Source organism: Capra hircus, chromosome 13 (genome assembly GCF_001704415.2).
Source record: "Capra hircus breed San Clemente chromosome 13, ASM170441v1, whole genome shotgun sequence".
NCBI classification, from domain to species: domain Eukaryota; kingdom Metazoa; phylum Chordata; class Mammalia; order Artiodactyla; family Bovidae; genus Capra; species Capra hircus.
Genome location: NC_030820.1, coordinates 81113201 through 81134811, shown reverse-complemented (window position 1 = coordinate 81134811; position 21611 = coordinate 81113201). Strand labels below are relative to the sequence as shown.

General features: G+C 48.6%; 2 long non-coding RNA genes across 4 annotated transcripts; one reads left to right on the top strand and one right to left on the bottom strand.

The window, feature by feature from the left end:
* Nucleotides 1106–20515, bottom strand: LOC106502804. 3 transcript variants are annotated; one of them, XR_001296466.2, is made up of 5 exons: nucleotides 20203–20515; nucleotides 14943–15151; nucleotides 6691–6857; nucleotides 5033–5218; nucleotides 1106–1210 (listed from the first exon to the last, which is right to left on the bottom strand). It is a non-coding gene; the product is annotated as an uncharacterized LOC106502804 (long non-coding RNA). The 3 variants fall into 3 exon arrangements; XR_001919092.1 differs by having other exon boundaries at nucleotides 14943–15148; XR_001296467.2 differs by lacking the exon at nucleotides 20203–20515 and adding an exon at nucleotides 18940–18963 and having other exon boundaries at nucleotides 14943–15148.
* On the top strand, nucleotides 12131–14973 carry LOC106502805. Its single transcript, XR_001919093.1, has 2 exons — nucleotides 12131–13237; nucleotides 14520–14973. It is a non-coding gene; the product is annotated as an uncharacterized LOC106502805 (long non-coding RNA).

Genomic DNA, 21611 nt, shown 5'->3' with positions numbered 1-21611 from the left:
GGCTTTATGAGCGTCTGTGTTGGGGTGTCCACAGGGCAAGAAAACGAGAGTAGTCTCCTATTAAAAGGGAAGTCCAAAGAGAAGTCTGTGCACATCAAGTCACTGCAGTCTTGCCTGACTCTCTTGTAACCCCGTGGACTGTAGCCCTCCAGGCTCCTATGTCCATAGGATTCTCCAGAGAAGAATGCTGGAGTGGGTTGCCACGCCCTCCTCCAGGGAATCCTCCAGATCCAGGGATGGAAGCCACTTCTCTTTTGCCTCCTGCATTGGCAGGGGGGTCCTTTACTACTAGCACCACTTGGGAAGCCCCCTTGAGAAAAGAGCCTAGTTAAGTCCCAAATCAAGCGTCAGAACAGTGTCAAGCACTGTTTATCCAACAAATACCTATTACACCCTATTATATTGTAAGTTTGTTAAGGATAAAGCAGTTCTATTCTCACATTGCAAGAGTTGCTCCTTATTCCCTTCTGGAAGTTCTCTGCTCTCCACAGCATCATTCTCTACAGAGACAAGCTCATCCCACCTTGCAAGCTTGGATTGATTAGTTCTTTTTTTAATACCTGAATGGTAGGAAATTATCTGTCATCATTGTTCTCTGAGACGTTCTGAGATTTTTAATGTCAGGTACCTTTCGGCAGTTGAAAAAACCCGCATATGAGTTACCTTCTCGTTGAAAATGAATAAAAGAAAATAAGGCAGGAAACACGGAAGTGAGTAAGAATGGCAGCGCTGATGGTTTTGGTTCATCAGCAAAATGGATTCTGCTGCTGCTGCTGCTGCTGCTGCTGCTGCTGCTGAGTCGCTTCAGTCGTGTCCGACTCTTCATGACCCCATGGATTGCAGCCCACCAGGCTCCTCCATCCATGGGATTTTCCAGGCAAGAGTGCTGGAGTGGGGTGCCATTGCCTTCTCCCAAAGTGGATTCTGGTTTGTGTTAAATATCAGAAGCAGATGATTAACTAAAATGAGCAGCTAGAATCATAAGGCCACAAGACGAGCTCAGAACTGCCTTCTGAAGACACAGTGTTGACTAGATCAGAACCATAGACCCAGCCAAGTATGCTGCCATTTCGGGCTTCATGAAATTCCCGAGACAAACTTCATCTTTTTTTTTTTTTTCTTAGAGTTTCTGGATAAAGGTGCTGAGTCTGACTTTGGACAAACATCCATTCAATTTGCCAATTTTTTCCATGGTTCACAGGCAAGTGACCTGCAAAAAAAATCACATTAAGGCTTTAAAAGTCTACAAGTACCGGAAGAGCTTAAAATAGTTAACTCATCAACTAGCCTGGAATGAACTTGGGATAAGTTTGTCCAACATGTTCCTAGTTAGAACCAGAAAAAAAAAATTAGAAAACAACTTCACCGGAGGAAAGGACAGTTCATATGTGGAGGTCAGTATCAACCTTCCTTGGTAATGAGTGACTCTGTTACTCATGTTCTGATGGCCGATCTGATGAAATCACATTTTATCCCTACACGTCTAAATGACTTTGTTCTAGAGATCCTGGAAGCTTGAAAATTATGCTAGTCTTCTAAAATAAACCGGGTAACTTGCTTTCTTTTCCTGTTTCCTAAAAGGCTTTAGATTATCAATACTTTAAAAGTTATAAAACCTATAAAACTACCCAGGCGTGGGCAGGACTGACTGCATAATTTGCAGGATCCAGTGTCAACTAAAAATGAGGAACTGCTTGTTTAAAAAGATTTAAGGATTTCAAGATAGTGGCACAAAGCATTAGACCAAGTGCCCGTCTAAGCTGGGGTCCCATGCGCCTGCCTGGGGAAGGTTCCACACTTGCGGAGCCCACCCTGGTATGGGCATGGAGGCGTTTGGCCACTGCACCAATTGCTATACTGATTGTTGGTTTATCCAGGTTTTCTTTTTCTTCTTGGGTCAGTTTAGGTCATTTACATTTCCCCCCACCCAAAGCGCGACTGAGGCTGGAGGAACCCTCCCAGGATGGCTCCCTCGTGAGGCAGCAAGACGTCTCTACACAGTTTCTCACACGGACCTAGAGCCCAGCTGATCCCTCTCAGTGAGAGCATGGCAGAAGTCACATTTTCTTTTAGGACGTAAGCTTGGAAGTCACACAAGTCATTTCTGCACTACCCTCTCGGTTATAGAGGTCTGTCCTGCTCAGTGTGGGAGACCACAGGAGAGACGAACCCCGGTGGTGGGCGTCTCGGAGGCGGGTATCACTGTCCTCCTCTACTGAAGCTAATGATGATAACGGTAAGAGTCATCGACCGAAGGGCTTACCCTGCACCAGCAGTATAGCCCGCAATCCGTACATATTACCTAATTTACTTATTTGTTTGGCTGTGCCACACAGCTTATGGGACCTTTAGTTCCCTGACCAGGGATCGAGGCCAGGCCCTTGGCAGTCAAAGCACAGAGTCCTAACCACTGCACCACCAGGGAATTGCCCCACGTCTTAAACGCACAGCAACAGCAAGAAGTCGTTACTGTTACCAACCACAGGGCACACATCAGTAAACAGGTTTGGAGAAATTAAGGAACTTGTTTTATCTTTTGTATAAAATAGTTTTGTTTTTTAAATACAACTATCTAGACCCACCCAGGTGAATTGGACTTCTCTGGTGGCTCAGATGGTAAAGAATCCGCCTGCAATACGGGAGACCCAGGTTCGATCCGTGGGTCAGGAAGATCCCCTGGAGAAGGAAATGGCAACCCACTCCAGTATTCTTGCCTGGAGAACCCCATGGACAGAGGAGCCTGGTGGGCTACAGTCCAACAAGTCACAAAGCATCGGACACGACTGAGCAACTAACACGCACCCTGGTGAGTCCTCGATTCTCAGCAGCAGCGTTAGTGACATTAAGGCTGAATAGTTGTTACAGAGCTGCTGTCCTGCGCTCTGCAGGATACTGAGCAGCGTCCCAGGGTCCCTGCCTGCTAGAGGCCAACACCAACCTCTCTCGACGGTGACAGCCAAGGATGCCACCAGACACTGCCAATGTCCCCTGGGAGGTGGAGTCACCCCAGCCGAGAACTCTGCTCATGCTGCAGTTTTGCTCTGTTGAGATATCACCTAATTATGGCGCAAAATTTCCAGTGTTAGACGCAAATGCCAGTCATTGAGTTGAAAATGAAAAGGAGCATGCATTCATTTCACAAACGTGTGTTGTCTCCCTAGAGACCTGTACACACAGCTGTAAGAATGCCCGTACTGGCAGTCCTGAACTATCCAAGATGTGTAGGGATGAGTTCTTAATTGTTGGAGATTAAAATCTGCACTATGGATTAGCAGCTGAACAAAGAATTGGCTTGTTGGGTCAAATGGGACTGACCAAATTAGGAACCACAGGAGCTACCCAGCTAATTGTAACAAAAGGGGCAGTTTACAGAATGCATTCCATTTACCCCATTCAGAAGGAATTCCACCTGCCTTGGAAGCAAACAGAGCTAAGGGAATGTATAGATTTCCACACCAGTCTTGGAAATTGCCTTGAGAATCTATTCATTATCAATGTGTTTATCTTGCAATATAAACAGTTCCCAGGGATCTCATATTAGCCCTCAGAAAGACAACTGAGAAAAATGATTTGTGATCATGACATTATTGCTCAAAATATGTTGATAACTTAGTTCTAAACATTGGCTTCAGGAGACATGTGTGTCTCAACAAGTCAATACATTTTTATCTGCTGTTGAATAATTAGGTCGCTGATTAACTGGGTACAAATGTTATAACTGCCACAAAGACTATTATTCACTTGAACATATGGATGGAAATTCCTCAAGTTTGTAGCAACTTGTAGAAAGTTAAGCCATCAAACAGAATAAAAAGGGCTATGCGCTCTCTAGCTGCTGACTTAAATTTCGCGCACCGTCAGAGTTGGGATTCAGGCATACTTGGTCTTAGCTATTTTGCCAGAACCCAGCCTAGTGTCTAGTACATCAGTTCAGTTCAGTTGCTCAGTCGTGTCTGACTCTTTGTGACCCCATGAACTGCAGCACGCCAGGCTCCCCTGTCTATCACCAACTCCTGGAGTTTGCTCAAACTCATGTCCATTGAAACCTTAGTTGAAACTCATGTCCAGCAAAAACCTTAGTTGAAAAAAAAAATGATCTTCAAAAGTTAATTAACTTCATTTCCTAGAAGACTGTCAAGAAATGTCATTCTGGAATGGATTTGAAGTCCCATTTCTTATCCTCCACCATGTTCCAAATTATCTTTTAACACCTTCTGATATAAATACCTGAACCACCAGCTCATCCTTTGACTCTGAGTGCTGATTAGATTTCGCACTGGAGTTGAACTTGGATGCTCCTATTGAGCTGGCCCAATGCTTGACTCATGGCCCATCTGAGGACAAACAGCGAGCCTGCCAAATCTTACCATACTGAAGGGGAAATTCTTATGACAGGTCTGAATGTCTGGCATCCTGAATATGCATTACAGGGGGTCAGCCAGACCACCAAGTCCACTGTCTCTGCAATCTAAACTGACTGCAGGCTGAACTTCGTGAAATCACCAAGCTCTGTGAAATATTTCAAGGAATAACTGCATTCTGTGGTAATAAAAAAAGGAGTAAGAGCAAGGACTGTGGCTGATCACATCTACTGAAAATTTGTGTGACAATTATTACAGCTAAATCTGTTTTTATTTTCTGTTTCGATGTCTTTCATTTATTTTTCATCAAAACTTAGCTTATTTCCTTGATTTGAGCAGAAGTGAATGTGTAACAACATAGTTTCTCAAATTAATACAGTGTCACTGAATTCAGAGCGAGGCTGTGTATGTGTGATACACACAGCCACGTGCCAGAGATTCCTTCCTCATTCATGCCTAAGGGGAGGACACGTGCTTTAACGATGTGCTGTGTTGGTTCCCACTGTGCAACAGTGGGGGTCAGCTCTACGCACAGGCATCCCCTCCCTCTGGAGCCTCCCTCCCATCCCCCCACGTAAGTCATCACCGAGCACCGAGCTGAGTTCCCCGTGCTACATGGCAGCTTCCCACTAGCTGTCTATTTTTAAGTTTGTTTTAAAGCATCAGCTCACTTTGGTTTTCATTTGACCATGGGCGGTGAGGTGGAATGGCCTCCAGCGTTCAGATGAGGAGATGGAAGCTTGGCAAGGTTCAGGAATGCGCCGCAGGTCACAGGCCCAGGAGCGGTAAACCTCGTCTTTCAGCCCAGTGTTCTTTGTGACCCCAGGGCACAGGTTCTCCATTTCTGCGATTTATGTCTTCAAGTGAGTATCAGAAAAAAATAAAACATGAAAATAGTAGACACTGCATCAGTTTGCGTTCATCCTTAGAAGGTGCAGAGCGACAAGCTGCCCGTGTGGGGCCTCTGCTGTCCTATGTGAATCAGGATGACCAGTAAGTGTTGTGAAGTGGTGGTTGTGTGATTGCCAAGGCTGGGTCAGAAAAGGCACTGTGACTTTCACCTTGCACGCTCCTGGATCACTCTCTCTGAGGGGAGCCAGCCACCACGTCATGAGGACACTCAAGGCATCCTGTGTAGAGGTCCACAAGACACAAAACCGAGGCCTCCTGCCAGCAACCAGGACTGACCACCAGGCCTGCGCATGAGTCAGCTTGGAGATGAGTCCCCTGCCTCCCACCCATTCACACCTTCAAACAACTTAGTTATCTTGACTGCATTCTTGCGAGACAGAACTGTCCAAGAACCCCTACAATTTTTTTTGGTATAATTTGTTACACAGCAACAGCTAACTAATATAAAAAGGGAAGATGTTTTCAAGGGAGAGATTAAAACAGTGAACCGTGATACCTAAGAAAGGAAGGAAGGAAGTGAAGAAATGTGGGCTGTGCAGTTGGATGGATATACTTAATAAAGTCAAAACACCCCATCGTGGGGTACGCAGCCCAGGCCCAGTGCACTCTGACATAATCTCTTGCTCTCTAAGCATGTTCCATCCTGGTTCCACTGATGCCGTTGTTGTTCCTTCAACAAACCGAACTCACTCCTGCCTGGGGGCTTCTTGCAGCTGCAGTTCCTTTACCTGGTACATTCTTGCTCCAGGTCACTGCATGGCTGGTTCTTTCTCCTCCTTTGAGTCTCAGCGTTAAAATAGCTTATTCAGAGAAACCATCTCGTGCAGTAACCCCCCTACTCCCACCAAGCTGTCTTGTAACGTCACCCTATTTTACTTCCTTCGTATTCCATAGCCCCGTCTAAAATGATTTTACATATTTGCTTGCCTAGTTACATGTCTCCTCAAGAAGAGTGTAAGAGGGCCGGGGCCGGGAACTTCCCCGGCAGTCCAGGGGTAAGGCCTTGCCTTCTAACGCAATGGGTACAGGCTGACCCTTCGGCCATGGTGGGGTCATAATGTAAAACTGCTGGGTGAGTAAAAAGAAGCAGACACAGAGGACAGCTTGAAATTTGACTTACACAAACAGTGCAAGCTCTGGCAACAGGGAAAGGCCAGTTAGACAGAAACGGGGAACACTGAGAAAGCAGAGAGGCGGGACGAAGACCGCTTCCGCCCCGGAGAGACCGCTTCCGCCCCGGAGAGACCGCTTCCGCCCCGGAGAGACCGCTTCCGCCCCGGAGAGACCGCTTCCGCCCCGGAGAGACCGCTTCCGCCCCGGAGAGACCGCTTCCGCCCCGGAGAGACCGCTTCCGCCCCGGAGAGACCGCTTCCGCCCCGGAGAGACCGCTTCCGCCCCGGAGGCAGTCGTGACTCACCTCCGGGAAGGACGCCAAGCTCAGCGGAACCAGATCGCAGCTTCCGCGTGGAAATGGCGCTGCAGGCACGTTGACAAGGGTCCGGACGTGTCACGGAGCAGGCGGGAAGGTGTCTCACGCTTGACCAGCCCTCCATCTAATCCGATCTGGAGAAGCTTCAGAAGGACCTGCGTGGAGTTCATCACGACTGCTTTGGCCCCTTAATATGGCCACACAGTGAAGCCAGTGTTATTTGGGAAGCCATTCCTCCAATTTCACAGAACACAGTGCGGCTCCAAAGACAGTCCCCCCAGCACGTGAGTGATCTCGTGTCCATTCGCTGCCGCACATCACTTTACGTTCCACCCTAACTGCACCCTCTGAGCCTGACATCGACATGCTGTGGGCAGCTACTGCAGTAGCCTCCCCGGTTATGAATTTACAAGCTGTTGACACAGCGCATGCAGACATTTTTTAATAGTTAAAGACAGACCCAGGACTAGTGTGGATTCTGTGCCCAACTGTGTGTCACTCAGCGTCTACAGTGGAGCAGCTCAGGCTTCAAGGTTCTGAAACCCAATCCCACGTCTGCGTGAACCACTAGCCTCTCAGAGCTCAGCGCACTGTAGAACTGTTAAATTCATGGGCGATGTACTAACCTAACCAAAGAAATCAATTTCTGTCTTGAAAGGGAAACAGGTTCTCCTCTTTCAGGTGGAAGATGTAAGTGTATGTTTTGAAAGTTGTTAGCAGAGCAATAAGGAATTCATATTCATATTCAGGGACTGGGGTGATTAATAACCAATAATTCTTAATAAGAGTCTGATTTATTGATATGTGACAGCTGTCAGCCCACAGGCATCGTGTGTAGCAACTGGAATGTCTTCATTTCATTCAACCTGAAACACGACTCTCAGGAGGGTTCCATGAGTCACTTGAGTGGTGTAACCAGCCTTAGAAATTGAAAACAGCAGACCCGAAAAGGATGATCAAAGGAAATGAGAAAATATATCGACAATCATTTTCTGACAAAAGATATACAATATTTATGGGGCTTTCTTTTGCCTTTCAAAAAATATTTTGGTTTTTTTTCTCACTACACAATGTAAGTAGTACATCGTGATTCTTTTTGATCATCAAGACCAATAGTCATAGCCTGAAAAGATCGTCTTATGCAAGTCTCTCCATTTCAAAATTGGAACTGTCCTCCTGAATCCATCTCCTTTCACTGGAAAAAAAAAAAAAAGTTCATGAAAGAGCTCTTTGGGATTTTCAGTGGAGGTTTAGGGCTTTTGTTAGGCTGAGGCAGGCTCCAAGGATAGGAGAGACGCTGAGCAAGAGAGGATGAGGAGGAGAGAAGGTTAAGAATAGAGAACTGGAAGAGAAGCCAGAGAACAGGAGAGATGCGGAGAGGAAGCGAAGAAAGCCAAACAAGTCCGCGTACGGAGCATCGGGGTCCACCGCTGGGGAGAAGCTCGCACGGCAATGGCTGGGAAAGGGGGCTTGAGAAAGGAAGCCCCGTGTGGAGGCTTCGCTGGGATCAATCACACCTCCCTTAGTCCCTTCTTTGCTTCCCCAACCGTATCCATTTCTGCCCTTCTGTCTGCCTGAGAGGCTAACCTCCGTGGTCCTCCAGATCCTTTGCCAGTGGCTGCATTTGGATTCAGCCAGCGGGAGCAAGTCTAAGCAGGAAATCAGAGGATGGGAAGCGAGACAGGCCAGAACATCGCTTCTGTCACCCTCAGGCCACATGTCCACCACTAGCTTCATCCCTCTAGGGAGCCCAGCCTCACGATCAGCCTTCACCTGCAAGAAGTATTTCCTCTTCTTGCCCTTTCAGGCTAAGTCCTCAGCACAGGCAGTGTTCCAGAAAGGTCTCTCAAGTCAGTGAAAGAAACAAAAGAAACAAATGTTTGTAACCAGCGGTTAGTAGTTACCAGGTGCTCCCAACATGAACTCATTACCCTCCCCCCCCCCGCCCCCGAAAAAAGAAAAGGACTAATCCCCCTGTTCCTACAATGGCAGATGAAAGACACCATCATTGCCTACTGAGCACCAAGCTAATTTTTTTAAGTAAAGACAAAGCATTCCACCAGACAGAAGAACTTTAAGCCCTGATGAGATGACCTCTCAGAAGAAGGAAGTGATTGTTTTTTCTTTTTTAAAAAACTTTTTATTTTGTATTGGGAGATAGATGATTAAGAAACAATGCTGTGATAGCTTCAGGTGAACAGCAAAGGAACTCAGCCCCACACACACGGTCCATTCTCCCCCAAACTCCCCCCCACATCCAGGCTGCCACATAACACGGAGCAGAGTCCCCTGTGCTGAACAGCAGGTCCTTGTTGGTGATCCATGTGAAATGCAGCAGTGTGTCCCTGTCCATCCCAGACTCCCTAACGACCCCTTCCCCCATCCTTCCTCCCAGCAACCAGAAGTTCATTATCTGACTTTCTTTCTGTAAGTTCATTTGTATCATTTTTTAAGATTCCACATAAGGGATGTCTCACGATATTTCACCTTCTCTGTCTGACTTCACTCAGACCGGTCCCAACCATGTTGCTGCAAATGGCACCATTTTTCTTTTTTATGATTGACTAATATTCCATTGTATATATGTACATCTTCAGAAAGAACTAATTTTTTATTAGAAAATAAAAACATTTAGAAATAAGCCAAAGGAGTGTGAACTAGAGCCTCAGATGTAAAGGTGGCAACCAGACTCATTCTTCCACGAAGCTTAACTGGAATCCAAGGACTCTTCTCTGAACCACACACCCAGACCCATGTGTGAACTCATTGCTTACGAAAGGAAGAGGACTCAAAAAATTGTGTTGGATTCCTCTGCCGAGCACTGGGTTGCCAAAATATTTAAACCAAGGATCTCCAGGCATCCTGGTGAGATATTTTTTTCCCCATATATTTTGGCCCATAGCCCAATTATAAACCCCCTGAGTTAAATTATGTCCCAGGAATGATCACCTCCAAGAACGGTTGTGATAAAATTACAGTGAACTCATCAGGAACTTTGTGTGCAGCAAATTGATAAATAAAGTCAGGATGAGGAAAAGTGTCCACTGTGGATGGGTCCAAAATCCCTTCTTGGGAGCAGTTTATCACGAGCTATCTGACCTACTTTTCCCATCAGCCACGCCTTCCACTAAAATTGTATTTGAACTCTGGGGTTCACATCACAGACTTAGGACTAGCTTATTATCTCATAATTTTGAAGAAGACTAATAAAGATAACCAATTTAAAAAGTGGTCAATTGGCCAACAATAAGTGATGGAGAAAATGGAAGAGGAATTTGAAGAGAAATGAGATAACTAGTTTGGAAAACAATTTTATAAAGACTTAACATGCTTCTCAAGGGCTTCCCTGGTGGCTCAGTGGTAAAGAATTCACCTGCCAATGCAGGAGACGCAAGTGACATGGGTTTGATCCCTTGGTTGGGAAAATCCCCCAGAGAAGGAAATGGCAACCTGCTCCAGTATTCTTGCCTGGAGAATCCCACTGACAGAGGAGCCTGGCAGGCACACAGGCAACATCCTTCTCAGGGTTGAAGACCTTTATGTGTCAGACCCAGGAAGCGTCTCAAAGCTTGGAAGGATTCTGATTTGACACTCGCTCTCCTGAAGCAAAGGCCCACTACACGCGAGAATCTCCAAGGCCGCTTCCCCAAATCCAGTTATCCTCTGCAGTAAGCCAAGACTGCGCTGTTTCTCATGACGTCTCAGTCAGTTTCCTGAGCCCTGACTGGGATAATTGCAGACTGTAATGAGAATGTCCCGAAACACCTCGAGGAAGGAATGTGTTGCATATAAACCTCCTCCAGGGAAATCCATATAAGTCCATCGTGTCTGGCCCATGGAACATCAAGATTCCTTTGCTCTCCTTCCCTCTCTTCTTCTGCACGTCTGGGCCAACTCTGCAATATTCGTGTGGGGACAGGAGTTCATTCTTGACCCAAGGACGATCAGTTCACATGGTGAAAAAGGTAAGGGAGCCTCCCTCCCATTCCCCTCAGCTACCAGCTTGTCAACAACCTCAGGAGAGGCAGCCTCTTTGAAACACACCCCAGAGCGTTCACCTCTGCCCCTACCGAGCTGCTTCCTGTTAGGGACCCTGCCGAAGACGTGTTTCCCCCGCTCTTTCCTCTGAGTGTTCTTCGACTTTTAGAAACAGTTGTGTGTGCTCAGCCACTCAGTCGCATCCAGCTCTTTGCGACCCCCTGGACTGTAGCCTGCCAGGCTCCTCTGTCCATGATATTCTCCAGGCAAGAATACTGGGCCAGGTTGCCATTTCCTTCTCCAGGGGATTTTCCTGCCCCAAGGATGGAACCCAGGTCTCCTGTCTGGGCAGGCGGATTCTTTACCACTGTGCCAGCTGGGAAATGCTAGTGGCAACAACTCAAACACGTCAATGTTTTCTGGGTCATAGAAATCAGAAGGGGCTAATTTGAATTCTTTTTTCTCCTCTCTTCTTCAAATGTCATATTTCTTTCCAAATCCCATGCCGCTCAAAACATGACCAAGATACATTTTTCACATAAAGTGCGATCTTGTTTTCTTAAGGATATGCCCGCCACAGAGAGCTAAAGCTTGGCTTGATGCACCTTTACCACCAATGGCAACACACAGACACCCACACACATAATGCACACGTGTGTTTAGCCTTAGAAGGACGTCAAGAATGTGTTCACTTATTGATGAGGTCATAAAACATATATTCCCCTGAAGGTTTTCATCTCAGCTACTTTAAGGTTGATGGAATTAGGATCTGATTTTTTTTTTTTTTTTCACAACAGCCTGAAAAAATAGTTGAGACTTGGAAAAAAATCATGTCCTACCTATGAGAAAGAAATATCAAAATGACATGTAATAGGTGTTTAATAAGTATCTAGAAAATATAAAACTGTTAGTAACCAGCTGTTACTCAAGTTAGTACTGATACATATGCATATGTGTGTATAGTATATGCTTATGTGAGTATGTATCAGTTTTAACTTGATACATACACATGTGTGTGTATAGTATATGCTTATGTGAGTATTTATGTATATATGAAAATATGATTTAGTGCAGAATGTGCTTGAAGTTAAATCTGTTATGGTATGTGGTAGAAAATTCCAGCTGTAAAAAGACCCTCTTATTTTGCTAGATTTTTATTGAAGTGTAGTTGATCTACAATGCTGTGGTAGTTTCAAGCGTATAGCAAAGTCATTCAGTTATACATAATACATATCTCTTCTTTCTCAGGGTCTTTGCCCTTATAGTTTATTACAAATACTGAGGACAGTTCTTCTGTGTGCTACTCGGTAGGCCCTGTTAGCCATCTATTTTGTATATAATTGTGTATATCTGTTAATCCCAAACTCTTAATGTATCCCTCACCCTGCCTTTCTCCTTTGGTAACCATAAATTTGTTTTCTATGTCTATGGAAGACCCTGACTTTGGAGGAAAAAATGGGGTGGCAGGCAGATTCAAACATCCAGCTGCATTTTGGATCAGGCATCTAAAGAACAACCCAGAGCAATCATTTTCTGCTTCCTGTCCACACGCTTTTTGCATATTTCTTGTAATTAGCTGCCCGCCTGGCCCGTTCTCACAGCACTCATGCTCCGGGTGTCTCGTGAGCACTGAATGGCGGTCACCTTCTTCTCTGAGACTCAGCCTGATGCGCGTCTTCTAAGCCCCACCAGGCTCCACTCTGGCACCGGGAGGAGGAGACAAACCAACAGTGTCTCCTCGCCTGGACTCCTTGGCAGGAGGCAGCCTGCTCCCCGGGGAGGGTGAGGACAGGGCCTGGGAACTGGGTGACCTCCACTCCCCGACGTGGGCTGAGTGAGTCACACCCAGACCTGCCGTTGCTTCTCCTAGCTGGGTCTGGCAAGCCCGACAAACAGGCAGTTTGCCTTTTGATGTGTCCAGACACAGGAGTGATTCAGCCTGGCCCTCTCTGGAGGGAGCAGGGAGAAGCTCTGGAGGGCAGGCAGCCTTTGTGAGGTCTCTGCTCCACAAACTCAGGATGAGGGCTCCTCAGTCACTCGCCCCCTCTCTTTCCCTGAAAGAACTGGAGGATGAATCACCGGCTTGAAGGAGCCTGTTCTTTCCTTCCTAATAAACAGAATTCAAGCCTCCAAGCCCTACTAAACATGCCCTCTGACACGGCCTGTCTCCACACAGCCGGAAGGCATCGGATGGCAAGGAGCGTGGTTTGCCCAGGTAAACACACTTTCCTTGTCAACTGCAGGCTGTTTTCCACACGGGGGTTCTAAACCTGGGAGGTGGTTGAGGCGAGATCTGTGATCTCTCGAAAGACCATCGCCATCTGGGTGGATGTGTGTGTGCGCGGATTTTTGGGGACAAGGTTCACAGCTGGGAGCTTGTGTTTCTTAAGTTTGTGCTCGGAGCCAGGCACTGTCCTCAGCACGCATTTAACCCTCCCGACTCACTCAGGAGCTGCTGCTGCTATTTTCCTTATCCCCACCTTGCGAATCTCAAATTAACCAACCGATAACACCAACCAACAGCCACGAGTCAGACCCCGGACGCTGGATCCGGCACGTGAGCTCCCGTCCCGGCACTGCAGCGCCTCCTGCGGTGAGACAGACGTAAAGCAACTGATGTGTCCTGGGTTCCGGCTTCCCTGGTGACAGACCGTCAAGAATCTGCCTGCACTGCAGGAGACCCAGGGTTCAATCCCTGGGTTGGGAAGATCCCCTGGAGAAGGGAAAGGCTACCTGCTCCAGTGTTCTTGCCTGGAGAATCCCATGGACAGAGGAGCCTGGTGGGCTATAGTGCATGGGGTCGCAAAGAGTGGGACATGGCTGAACTACTAACACTTTCACTTTGACTTAAATGAACCTAGTCTAAGTGGGAAACTGTGAAGAGAACTTAGACCCAACAAAGGAGAAACAGAAAGTGATCCGGGTTATCTGTTGCTTAGGCTACCAGGATATTTAGCATACTTTCCTGGGCTTCATAGGTACAGCTTATGTAAAATCCCACGAGCAACAGCTGCCTGAAAAATTCGTCTAATGTTCCCAGAAACTGGGTTTCCTCCCTTGGATCTTCGATGTCCCCAGACAAAGATACTCTGTCTCCCCACTGTCGTTTCACAGAGAGTATCTTCTCAGGGACACACACAGCTAGGGAGATGAGTCTTCATAGGCACAACAAGTTCACATTTAATGAGACAAGCGTTGTCCACAGTCCACTGTTTCTCTCTCCCAATGTAACGTGGGATATGAATTTATTCTTGGTTCCCAGGTAGTTCAATCAGTAAAGAATATGCCTACAATGCAGGAGAAAGTGAAAGTTGCTCAGTCGTGTCCGACTCTTTGCGACCCCATACAGTCCATGAAACCCAGGTATCCCGCATTGCAGGCGGATTCTTTACCAGCTGAGCCACAAGGGAAGCCCACAGTGCAGGAGACAGGGGTTCAGTCCCCGGGTCGGGAAGATCCCCTGGAGAATGTAATGGAAACCCACTCCAGTGTTCTTGCTTGGGAAATCCCATGGACAGAGGAGCCTGGCGGGCTACAGTCCACTCAGTTGCAGAGTCAGATGCAACTTGGACAACAAACCACCACCATCATCGTGGTCACAGGCTCTGGTGGAAGGAGTCAAGCTCTGGAATCAGTCCTGTCTGTTATTTAATGGTGGGAAGCAAGATGCCCATAAAAACCATTAGCCATGGAAGTGTTAGTGGCCCTACTATTATTTATCTACTTATGGACTTTGTTTGTGGGCCAGATACTGTGCTAGAAGTGTGGCATGTGTTACATCATTTAATCCCCACAGCTTTCCACGGGAGGGACTCTTATTATCTATGTTTTGCTGATAGAAACAGAAGCGGCCAGAAGTCGGGCAAGGAGTTGACTAGAGCCACGTGGGACAGAAGCTCCGACCGGGAATCGAGCTACCGTGACCGTCCCGCGAGATGCCTGTGCGCCGCTGGGTCCGGGAGTGTGTGTCTGTGTGTATGGGTGTGTATGTGTCCAACTGGTCACCCACACGTTCTTCAGTGAAAACTCACATTTCTATCCCTCGTTCTTCAATTATAATGTATCTTTCCAAAACAGTTTGAAGCATAGAAACTAGCTTAGCATTTCTTTGATAGATGTCGTCTGCTTAATGACTTTATTGATGAGTGTTTTAAAGTAAACACATTTGTTCACCAAAGAGGAAAAACAATAATCTGGGGAAACTGCCTCGCCTTAAATGAAGGACTGAACCTGAAACAGAAATCCACAGGTTTATGACTCACCTCTGACTCACTCTCCCAGTCTGCTCGGAAATCCAGGAGAAAGACTTAACAGCCCAGCTGGGTGTCACACGGCTGTTTTTCTGGTTGTTGCCTTCAAGATGCAAGGATGGAATCAAGACGCAGAATCAACAGTGCGTGAAAAATGAAAAACCAGCTTTGCAGGCCGTGTCTTGTTCCAAGTTCAGAGGTGGAAATGGTTCCAGTGGCTGCTTTCATGGAGGAAAGAGTAGTATTTGGATATTAATGGTTTACCAAGTTGTATTTTTTGCTCTATTTTTGAACTTTGCTAAGCAAAAACCTGCACCTTCTGAACCCGGACTCTGAACGTCCTCTCTCTAGTTTACTATAAAAAGAAGATTCTTTAATAAAAGCTAGGGGTGGGATGAGAGTTTAAAACATTCTTTAATCTTAATAGCTTTCCTTGTGGTTCCTGAATTTATGGCTGAACAAGCACGAGGGGGTGAATGGTAGGCAGGAAACACAAGTAAAACATTGCCTTCATTTGAGGTCCTGATTCAGGATGAAGAAGTAAGGAAATTATCACACCAAGGGTGGCTGACCTAAGTGAACAGGGCACCCTCGGAAGAAAACAACACTTGACAGGAAGCGAGACGGGAGCTCTGCTGTCAGGAAAGGTGCGGAGTGCTGGAAGATTCTGCAACCCAGGTCACAAACAGGCAGGCTCTGAGCCAACCGAGGGCCTCAGGAAGGCTTTGCTCGGCTTGTAGGGTGTGTCTTAAACTTATGAATTCACCAACGATTTTTAAAACTCGGGAGGTTCCATTCTCCAACCTGGAATCTCCACTTCTGTTGGAAAGCAGTTCCCGCGGCATCGGCCGTGCAGCCTGGTAATGGAACCCCCTCTGAGGAGGTCAGGTCCTCTCTGGTTTGCCCTGCACTCCACTCTCTCCCGTAGCCTCCCACTGGTCTGTTTCACTCGCCGACGCCCTTGCCTCACCTTCTTCGCCCTTGTGGCATTAGCATGTGTTAAAGGACCAGGCGCAAGACCTTCTTTTAACTCCAGCCCCCATTCCTGTCCCTCCAAAATGAAAAAGAAAAAAACAGTTGAACAAGTAAAAGTCTGTCTACAGATTTCTTCAGCTGTGAAATTCTGTAAGAGGAGAGCCCCGCATCCCACACATCTCATGTCCTGAAACATGGCTCAGTGCCCCGAGCGTCTGCTCCTCACTCCCCAACAGTCGCCAGAGAAGAAAGATGCGTCGTCCTCTAGAGTCGTCTCATTTCCCTAGCGATTAGCAACAGGCATGCTCACGGATGTCTGTGTTTCAACTGAAACCTCTGAAAAAGTACCCTAGCTCTTGTAATGTTCTCCTCCATTGTTAAAGAGCAGGATTCCTTACAGCGGTGCTTCGTGACTAACAAAGGCTGGGTTTGTGTTTCCCTCTGAGCAGCTCCTCAGCACTCCCACTCGATGCAGGAACCTTCAGGCAACAAGGAGATGAGGCAGCGCCCCCAAAGGCCCTGCACCCTGACACAGAGAGCCTGACCTCTCCCTTACGGCTGTTCCTACGTGTCCGAGAGACAACATGCAGTGTCCACGGCAGGCACTCCGACCCCCTGATGCTCAGCCGTTATCCAGCACTCAGTGAGGGAGACAGGGAGGGAGTGAGCTGCCCCGCTCATTTACTCCTGCAGAGATACGGTGCCTAGAAAACAAGTAAGCACCACTGTGCTTACTGAAAGCACCGTGCTGAGGGGCTCGGCTCCCCAGCCCAGAGATGAGCAAACGACAGCATTGACCCCGATCCACCTTTCAGTGGCTTCTCCATCAGGGGGCAAGAGTATAAAATGACACCTACCCCGCAGGACGACACCCACCCCGCAGAAGGATACCCACCTAGCAGGAGGACACCCACCCCGCAGGAGGACACCCGCCCCGCAGGACGACACCCGCCCCGCAGGAGGACACCCGCCCCGCAGAACGACACCCGCCCCGCAGGACGACACCCGCCCCGCAGGACGACACCTACCCTGCAAGATGGCTGCAAGAGTTAAAAACAGCTAAGCAGCAATGCCCTGAGCTCAGACCCTGGAATACGTCTAACTGTCATGATAAGGGCAGCGATAGCAGCAACCGTATTTACTGAAAACCAGGAGCACTGGCCTCTGTCACCTGCTTGACACCCTCAGTGCGCCACGGGGCTGGCAGGACCTTAGTTCCCAGCCGGGGCTTGACACCCTCAGCGCGCCACGGGGCTGGCAGGACCTTAGTTCCCAGCCGGGGCTTGACACCCTCAGCGCACCACGGGGCTGGCAGGACCTTAGTTCCCAGCTGGGGCTTGACACCCTCAGTGCGCCACAGGGCTGGCAGGACCCTAGTTCCCAGCGGGGGCTTGACACCCTCAGCGCGCCATGGGGCTGGCAGGACCTTAGTTCCCAGCCAGGGCTTGAACCTGTGCCCTCAGCAGTGAAACCACAAAGTCCCAGCCACCAGGCTACCAGGGGATTCCATCATGCTTTTTTTTTTAATGAGAACCAGTAATGGACTCAGACATGTTAAGTAACTTTCACAAGATCACACAGCAGTGAAATGTTGGAGCCAGAATCTGAATCTAATGTTTGCCATCCTAACCACACTGCTATCTACTTATTTAATGTTCGTGAAAATATTGGAAGTGGATGCTATCAATGGTTCCATTTTACAGATGAGCAAACTGAGGCACTAAACAGCTGAATAACTTGTCTCAGGTCACCTGCATCAGAAGTCTCTTATCCACTGTCCTGCATGCCAGGCACTGTACAGAGTCCTCCACACAGGGTTCGGTTTGATCTTCGCAAACCATTTAAGAAAGGGATTATCACTCCATGTTATAAATCGGGACACTGAGACTTGCAAACATGCTGTAAGCTGCTTCTAGTTGTCCCCGTTTCATCTCTAAGCCACGCCCAACTCTTTCGTGACTCCACGGATGGTGGCCCGCCAAGCTGCTCTGTCCACGGGATTCTCCAGGCAAGAATACCATTTCCTCCTCCCAGGCACGCTGCCGACCCAGGGAGCGAGCCCACGCCTCTTACATCTCCTGCCCTGGCAGGCAGATTCTGTGTCCCTGAGCGCCCTGGGGAGCCCCGCTTCCAGTTACACAGCGGTGATGCAGTGTTCCTGCGACCCAGGTCTGGCTATGGCTGGCCACAGAGCCCTTAACTGCCACAGACCCAGCGGCCGCCTCCCCCTGTTCCCTGGGCCCACATCGCAAGTGGCCTCTTCTCTCCCTCCCCCGGGTCTCTTTTTCTCATCAGTGTAAAAAGCTAGGATTCTTTAGAGCTGGCCTCACACTGGGACTAAACTTTAATCTCAGGAACTCACGCAAAGGTCACAGGTCCTGAACAGAGACCTGGAGGTCTGCCAATGATTGCCAGCTGAACCCCGTCACCTCTGCAACTCACTGCAGTCACTGGGTTCACGTATTACAAAACCCAGTGACATCTTCTGCTGGCCTTTGAGACAAACAATTAAAAACTGTTCTCTCACCAAACAAGTAGAAAACTCAGAGAGAAAAGTTCACCCCTTTGAAAAGTCTTCATGTAAACGTAATTGGTCCCAGCTAAGAGATTGATCAGTTAGCTTTATAAACTAACCTAAAAGGAACAGTTTTCTCCCTAAAACGTGGAAAAGATCAGGAATCTCCAAGCAGATAAATGCTGAGATTCAGTCTGTATCACTTAGGGTTTGTTCAGTGAAGCAGAACCAGGGTGAGCGACCTAGAAGAGGGATCTCTTATGGAACTGGACCTTATCCAACAGTGGGAGCAGGGCAAGGCCCCTCCAGCCAGGGTCTCTTCACTTCCCTCTTCTAAGCCCGGCGCGGATTTCTCCTGCAGGCAACCCTGTGTTCTTGTGCGAGAGAAACCTCTTGTTCACGGGCGTACTTGTTGAGGGCGATACTTCTGCAATTTGCTCTCAAACAGTTCTGCAGAAAAGTAATGTTTGTATATACTATATTGGGCTTCCCGGGTGGTGCCAGTGGTAAAGAACCCACCTGCCAACGCAGGAGACGGAAGAGAAGCGGGTGCGATCCCCGGGTGGGGAAGATCCCGTGGAGGAGGCTGTGGCAACCCACTCCAGTGTTCTTGCCTGGAGAATCCCATGGACAGAGGAGCCTGGTGAGCTACAGTCCAAATGGTCGCAAAGAGTGGGACACGACTGAAGCGACTCAGCACGCATGCGTATACCACATTACGGGCTTCCCCGGTGGTGCAGTGGTAAAGAGCTTGCCTGCCAGTACAGGAGGTCCCAGAGATGTGGGTTCATTCCCTGGGTCAGGAAGATCCCCTGGAGAAGGAAATGGCAACCTGCTCCAGCATTCTTGCCAGGATAATCCCATGGACAGGGGAGCCTGGCGGGCTACAGTCCGTGGGGTTGCAGAGAGTCGGACACGGCTGAGTGCGTGCACACCAGTTATATTAACACGCACAGTACGTACGACATAGCACATGGTCTCAGGGGCAGGACAGGAGACGGGGCAAAAGGTGAATTAGAACACGGGCGAGAGGTGAAAACGGCATTCCTGGTGTTCACAGAACGTCCTTTTCCAACATGTTTGCAGTTTGAGATTTTCAAAATAATTGGAATTTTTTCAAAAGTGCGTGAATGAATGCATGGACCAAGAAAAGGCCACATATTCACACAGCGGAACATTATTTGGCCTTAAAAAGAAGGAAATCCTGCCAAGTGCAGAAACATGGCTGAACCCTGAGGAGACTCTGCCAAGCGAAAGATAGCCACCTATATGGATGACCCACCTATACGGTCCATATAGCCATGATCCACCCGGGTGACAGCTTCAACCTAATCAAGCTCACAGAGCAAAGGATGGGACGGTGGGGGCCGGCTGCTGAAGGGTGCGCTCGTTATGTAAGACGAGTAACTTCCTGAATGCGCTGTGCAGCATGGGGTCCAGAGGGAACAGCACAGCCTCACACACGGAAATTCTGGCAAGAGGGTGGGTCTCACGTGAAGTGTTCTTATCGCAATGAGATGCCAAAGCAATTTCTAACCCAACTCACCACATATCCATCCACAAGAGTAGAATTGTTTTGCGTTTCCACCTGGCTTCCTGGGAAGATAAGCCCTTCAAGGAATACAGTGGCCCTCCCTGTCTTTGCTGAGTCAGTTCAGGGTTAGACATTTCACCTTTAGCAGGGTGCTGAGTCTGTAACTTACAAGATATTGGTACAACATTATCTGCTTCGGATTTAACACACATATTGTAATGCGCTGCTTTACTCACTCACACACATACCCGTGGTCTTGTCCCCGTTGACACTGATCTCAGCCGTGAACTGGATGCCGCACTTGCCCCTGTTGTCAAGTCACACTTTAACGGGAAGGTCGCACGCCTCCTTGGCCTCCCTGAACCTCCCACAGGAGGTCAGGCGTGACTCCGCCAGGCCTGACTCCCTCTGTGGGTCTCGTCCTCCTGCGGACGGGCTGGGGCGAGCGGCGGAAACACTGCCGCGTGGGGCGGGAAGCGACGCTGTGGACCCGGCGGCCCGCGCGGCGCCTCGCCCTCGGCTGTCCCCAGGGCGGCGGCGCGGCCGCCGCACACAGGCTCCAGGCTCGCGGAGCGGACGCCGCCCCGGGCAGCCGCAGTCAATGAGTAACTCGGCCCCGCCGCGGCGCGCACTTCATGACCTCTCCTCCGAGCCCGGCGGAAAACAAGTCCCAGCACGCGGAACTGAAATCCATCAACCCCAGACCTTTTCAGAGCCTTCATAGCAGGAAGAAACCGCTGCTCTGAAAAACGCACATCTCAGCATAAGGGATAATCGCGTTTTACAGTCCCAACACTTTTATCTGTAAGAGACAGGAAGGAGGAGAGGGAGCAGACAAAACACGTAATAAACATGAGTTTGAATTTCCGAAACATCGCAAGTATACAGAAGAGCATTCACCACCCAGCTTTGTCAGACCTTAACGTTGCTGTTTAGGCCCTAACCCTTCTGAGAAACGGAATAAGACAGATAGAGCTGAATTGTTTCCCTCTCTGGGCTTCGCCAGGGGCTCAGGGGTAAAGAATGCGCGTGCAGTGCAGATGTGGGTACCATCTCTGGGTGGGGAAGATGCCCGGACGAGGAAATGGAGCCCCACCCCAGGACTCTTGCCTGGAGAATCCCATGGGCAGAGGAGCCTGGTGGGCTACAGTCCACAGGGCCACAAAGAGCTGGACATGACTTAGCGACTAAGCAATAACGAGTCCCTCCTTCCTCTTTTCTCAGAGACAGTGGCTCTCCTGACTGTGGTATCCCTTACTCCCAAACATGGTTTATGATCACCACCTATGCTGCCAAGTCACTTCAGTCATGTCCGACTCTGTGCGACCCCATAGACGGCAGCCCACCAGGCTCCCCTGTCCCTGGGATTCTCCAGTCAAGAACACTGGAGTGGGTTGCCATTTCCTTCTCCAACGCATGAAAGTGAAAAGTGAAAGGGAAGTTGCTCAGTCATGTCCAACTCATCGAGACCCCATGGACTGCAGCCCACCAGGCTCCTCCGTTCATGGGACTTTCCAGGCAAGAGCACTGGAGTGGGGTGCCATTGCCTTCTCCTATGCACATATCCATAATACGTGGTATTGTTTCACGTGTCTTTCTGTAATTTGCTCTTTATTCAACAGAATGCTCTTGAGATCTTGCCTTGCTGATACTGTTC